Source organism: Notothenia rossii, assembly GCF_949606895.1.
Source record: "Notothenia rossii genome assembly, chromosome: 12".
NCBI lineage: Eukaryota > Metazoa > Chordata > Actinopteri > Perciformes > Nototheniidae > Notothenia > Notothenia rossii.
In genome coordinates this window covers 8794493-8800492 of record NC_136911.1, presented here as the reverse complement: position 1 = coordinate 8800492, position 6000 = coordinate 8794493, and the positions used below count along the sequence as shown (strand labels likewise).

At 41.1% G+C, this 6000-nt stretch overlaps 1 protein-coding gene across 3 annotated transcripts in view; it reads left to right on the top strand.

Moving 5' to 3' along the window:
* The first annotated feature begins 555 nt into the window (after positions 1–555).
* The window catches only part of mpp7a (MAGUK p55 scaffold protein 7a), a 138950-nt gene continuing 133505 nt past the window's right edge, over positions 556–6000 (top strand). Inside the window, exon 1 of one of the 3 annotated variants that reach the window (XM_079662313.1) lies at positions 556–812. The gene's annotated coding sequence lies outside the window, so the exon portion shown is untranslated. The remainder of the gene's footprint in view (positions 813–6000) is intronic. The other 2 variants (XM_079662314.1, XM_079662315.1) reach the window with 2 other exon arrangements.

The window sequence follows — 6000 nt, the reverse complement described above, 5'->3', positions numbered from 1 at the left end:
ACATTGATTACATTATTTGTAGATGTTAGTGATTTTACAAGGGTTGTGCAGATATTAAGAAGGCTAAGCTCAATAGATCCTCCAACATATGTGCAGTGCTAATATTAATAGAACATAAAGAATTCAACCCAGTTTAAATTGATGATGCAAATGAATTGCCTATATGTAATGATTTTAATCATTAAGGAAAGTTACATATATTATCAGTTCAAAATTCAAATTCAAAACTTATTTTATTTTTCTAAAATGTAGCTTCTTAATAATATTGATATATGTCTATACATTGATAAGAAATATTTCTCTTATGCTGTACACAAGACAGTGCGATTGTTCACTGTAATCCTGTCGGTGTTGAAGCGCATTTACAACGGAGGCGTTAGCTGATGATTGACAATACAACGAGCCAATGAAAATACAGAAGTGGATCCTCTACCACGCCTTAATTGAAAACTCACCAATGACCGAACAGATTGGGCGGACTCTCTGGTAAAAGCCCTGTACGGCTCAGATCCCAGAACAGTTTTGTGTTTTCACATCCACCCGTTAACGTAATTTCTATATCAACAAACCGTTTCCAAGTCAGCGCCTTAACAGAACACTTTATCTGTCTCGGAGAGTGGCACGGCTGAGGCGTAACATTTTGAAAGGTTGTCTTCAGCACATAGTAAGCGGGGATGAGTTAAGTAGGTTTAAAGGAACAACGCGGTTTCCAAAGTGGAGAATAACAGAACAGATACGTTTTGTTTTCGAAGGAACCATTGGAGTACACTGTGACCGGCAAAGAACCATTCAACTCCGACCTCCGATGCAAAGTGAGTAACTAACACATTTTATCCAGCTAAAAACTTGTTATGCGGATGAAAACAAAAATACAGTGGTGATGTTATCGGCATGATAAGTTGAGAAATATCTGTATGGCTCATGGGGAAGGCATAACGTAAGCCCTAATACAAGCGCTCACCTAATCACAGAGCACTTGTGTGTGGTACTTGTGGCTAATAAAGCAGCGAACTTGTGTTATAGCTAAGCTAGGTGCATGATATTAAAGTATCACTGCAGCCTACCCATTGGCATACATGATAAAACAGCTTTTTACTTAACAGAAAACCTAACCCCAACAGTGCACGTCCAAATGTACCACTCTTCACTGATAGGACTTTTTATACTATGAATTTCAATGGAATTTCACCTGGCTTTGGGAATGTTTACGAGGGAAAGTGAATGTAGCTTTAATATAGGGCTAACGCATGTTAAGTAGTTTACAGAAGCTATTTTTACCGCGCGAATTAGTCGAGAAAACAAGAGGAAATGCTAGTCTGCGTGTGGTAACAGATACTCAAACCATTATGACTACATTTCCTCGTGTCAGAACTCTCAACTTCCACAAAACCCACACACACACACCCACGCCCTAAACGCACGGAGTTACTCCTCCATGAAGTAGTGTGTCGTGTATCATGGCCAGAGGGAATACAGAGCCCTTGTGCTCCTGCGAATTCAAGTGTGTTGACACGGAGCTTGTCACTGGCTGACAGCGCCGAGCCCCTGTGCTGGCAGCCCACCGAGAGACTCAGCACTTGGCCAGCTTCCATCATATCCAGCCATTAGTTTATTTAAATGTGTATTGTAATGATAGGGGACACCATGTGTTTTGGTCTGACACCATTATCTCATCATAACCATAATTGCTTGAGGCTACGCCATGATATAAATGAGATCTTGTCAAATTTTGTAAGACACTAGTGTATCTTTAATTTAACATAAACATGTCTAATTAAACTAGCAATATATCAATATTATATCCATAACATGTAAATATTTGGTAAAAGCCTCAATGGTCAACAAAACATTTTTGTTAGCACACTGATATTAATGCCACAAATACTGTGATACTTGAATTTCTTCATATTGGCCAGCCCTCTCTTGAAAATAGTAATGCCATTTTTTGTGCATTGAGTCATTTGTTTTTTCGCCAGAGTTTCCAAAAATTGCCATACTTGGTTTTGTAGGCGCTGGGAAATATGTTTTGCATCTACGCTTAGAAAAGCATTTTTACAGCTTGAATGAATAAACCAAAAACTGCAGAGTTGCATCCATTGCATATTGCTTCCAAAACATTCCATTTAAACCTTGTCTAATAGTGTGTGTACCTCACTGCTTGCCAGATATAATCTCTGCCTCATGTCCCATTCTTTCTAACCAGTCACTTGTTGTCTTTCCTCCGCTGTCATGGTGCTCTGGCTGCGAGAAAAAGAGGAGGACATGGACAACGGCTTTCCTTGGCTTGTATTTGAATGCCCCTGAGGGTACTCTCTGGAGAGCTGACATTTCTCTGTGTAAACTCCGAAGCCTCAATGGCTTGTCTGCAGTTTTGGCAAGCTCCTCTGCTCTCACTGGGAGTAGCCTAGTTCTTCTTTTTAAATCGTGTCTAGTAAAAAAATTGGGGGGCCTTTTAGTCTGTATTCCAGCTGTGCAGGGGGACTCTCCGTGGAGACTTTGTATATTAGCATTTCAGTCCAGTTCATCGCTTTTACTGTTAGTAAAGTCAACAGTTAAGCATCATGACAGGTGTCTTATGGCTTACTTTTGCCCTTTTCTACACAGCAAATACACAAACACAGAAGTGATATATATAACTGTCAACTTTCACCACATTGAGAAAGTCTTGGCAGGCCTGTGTATGTGACATGAAAATAGATGCATGTTTCTCCATTTTTGTGCTCACAATGCTGGAGTGTGTATGTGGAGCCAAGGCAGCCGAGGTCAGGGTGGGGTCGGATGCAGCGGCTCAGACGAAAAGCCAGAGTACGAGGCTACGTTCTGTGTTGGTTGTCTGAACAGGTGTCTCCAAGCTGCAGTTCTGCATAGCTCACATTCCCAGGGTTTTGTTCCTGGCGTGGAGGGTCACCGAGTAGGGGGAGGGAGGTCTGGGAACTGAGAATGCTAGCGCGCAACACTAAGAATTCATCCGAGCAACCTGCTGATTGAGACAAACGCTTCCTGTCATTACAACAGTGCAGCTTGTGTTGATGAGAAACCTGTCAGCAGCCCATTGCGCTGTTGGAGAGGGACAAAGCCCTAGTTGGCTTCCATAACTGCTTGTCAGCAGCAAGGCTATATTTTCTTGGGGCTTAAGGGTGGATAGGATATAGTGGTTTAAAACCCTTAATCCGAGCATTAGTTTAGATCACGATCAGCTCACTCAGGACAGAACATTGCCTTTGTCTGATAGAAATGTTGTCTTTTCCAACTTCAATGTACATTACATTTCACACATGCAGGGGCTAAATACATCTTTATTTTAAGCAATGGCTCTTGCCTGAAATACAGCATTTTCAAGTTTATTTTTCTGCATGAAAGTAGTCATTCGGGTACCCTGATAAAGCAAGTGTAGAGGAGCCAGAACATTTCAAATATAGGTTGTGAGTTAGTTTTTGCCTCCCTTAATAGTGCCTCTGCTTGAGTGGTTTGTCAGTTCAAAGATCTCTGAACACTGCTTCCTGACACAATGCACCTACTTTACCACCAGTCATTGCTAAACTTAGCATCATATGAAATATGTATACATGTATGTTGTTGTAGTAGCTTTATCCAGTTATAAAGTCTGGAACCACTCTGGTCAAAACACCTGGAGCTGTGTTTCTGTTGATCCCAGCACAGCAGCACCACTTGAAAGAAACAGAGGAACCTCTGCACCTAAAGGCACAGTTGCGCTATCTTGATGAAGTCAAAAAAATAAGTAAATGTTTTCGATTAAAAACAGTTGTTTGCATCCTAAAATGGATGGGTTTGTGAAGGATTTCCAGCTACGGGCTAGGGAAGATTTTCCCTGATCAAGCTGTTTTTAACGTCACCATTTGGAATTGCCTTGGTACTAAAAAGTACTAAGCACTTTCCCTAATGGAAAACCAAAAAGAACAAGTGGAGTAGAACAGCCCCATTTCTGGTTTGGTTTGGGGCATTATTGCAACGTATCATTATGGTTATGTTGAATTGAGCAGTGAAGGACATCTAACCATCCCCACTGACACTCAGGGCGTCAGATCTGTCTTTTATCCATTTGCACGTTTCATTTTTGTATTCTTTATTCATCTATCCTCTTAATGCACACTCACAGACATCCTTCTCGAAGGTATCACTAATCTCAGTTGCGAGTCCGCTGTGGACTTGTGAGCTTCCTGCTGCTCTGCTGATCCCAGGCGGAGATTAAAACGATGTACTTGGCAGGGTCTGTGGCAGGGTCACAGATGATGAGCATCACCAGTAGTGCTGCTGTGTTGTTTTGCCCCTGCTCGCCCTACAGAGGTGTACGGTTTCTCACCCCCTAAGCTTCTGCTGTGCTGCCCTGGAATGAGCCCACCCAGCAAATGGCAGCCATCAGACACCTGCGTCGTATTCCAGCTCCAAAGCTGTGCTCTCGCCATGCATTAATAAAAGTAATGCGTGTGGGAAAGCAAGTAAGGCTGTGAACCCTCAGGGAGAAGGTTAAAGCCGTAATTTGTTACTGTGTATATATACGTCTAGACCTGAGTGGTAGGAAAGTGCAGTGTGTTGTTACGTGACACTGTTTCATTCCTGTTTTAAAGCATGTACTATTAGGAAATGTAAAGCTCCAGTTACAAAGTATAATGCTCCTTTTATTCAGCTACATCTTTAGCCTAATTATGCGGTTAGCATTTGAAGCCTCGGGCTAACAGGAACTTGTTTTAACAGTTATTGCTGTGGGAATTTTAAACACAAAACGCCTTGATCATAGACTTGCACAATTGAAGTTTTGTAAATCCATAGTTAAAAATAAATAGTTTTAAAGGGAATGTTTGCACAATCTTGTAAAGACATACCATAAGTCTGTTTCAGCTTGTACCCAATTTGTCAGTAGTCGGAGAAGGCTATAGTCTTACATAGCGAGGCAATGGGTTCACTTCAACGATGTCAAGCTTATTTGTCAAATGCTGCTTTATTTATGAGGGGTCTACTACGCCTATCCCCCTTAGCAGCCCTGTGAATAATTAAACATACTTGGAGAGAACACAACCAAAATAGGACCAAAAGTGTACTTACTCGTGGTAGTGTAGAGTAAATCACAGCTTCCACAAGGGATCTACAGTTCTTCTAGGTATATACATGTATACTCATGCTGATGGAAATGTATGTGGATTAATGTTAAGGATTCAAACAGGTGCAATAAGTTGGTAAGATAAGACAACGGACAAGGTATTACTTGCCATTTTTTCTGCTTGACCACACTGCTACAAGTGGGATTGGATCTATGTCACCTGTCAGGGATGGGTATCCGGTGCTTTATTAATGGAACATGATGTTGCAATATTCATGTAGCTTGTGTTGATATTTAGAGGGGTAAGGGAGCTTGGTTACCTTTGACTGATGTTTTCCTTCCTGCCCTGATCACTTAAGATGACAGTGACAGTAACTTGACCATGATATAAAACACTGTAAATCCTGTAAGGGGTAATTAGAACGCAGTAGTTTTGTAACACATCAATGTCACCACTGTTTCTGTTTGCCGGTTGTTGTGATAGACCTTGCTTCTATCAAATAACAGATGGGAACAAACATTTTTCTCTCACACATGTTGAGAGAACCATTTTAGGAATCCAATGGTCGAAGTTTTGAGAGGGTAAAGTCACCGGAAAATAACCAGAAGAATATTCTAAGCCAAATGTTGAATGTTCCTTTTAGATTATTTGAACCATACACACTCATTTCATCTGCTACCTTGCACTTAGGGAACCCTTCTAGTAAAGTATTCTAATATCATCTCATGACTCCTCTTGTCTTTCTAGCTGCAGTAGTAATGGACTTCTAACGCAATAAGGCAAAAAAGCACGGATGGTCCAACGTTGCTTACATCTCGCATCGTATTTTCCTTGTCAATCTATTGCCATTTACCCACATTCACTCAATGGATGGCTATATTCAATTAAAGCATGTTTCATTTCCTGGTGCCACTCAAGATATCTACTCCTTCCTTGACCTTGC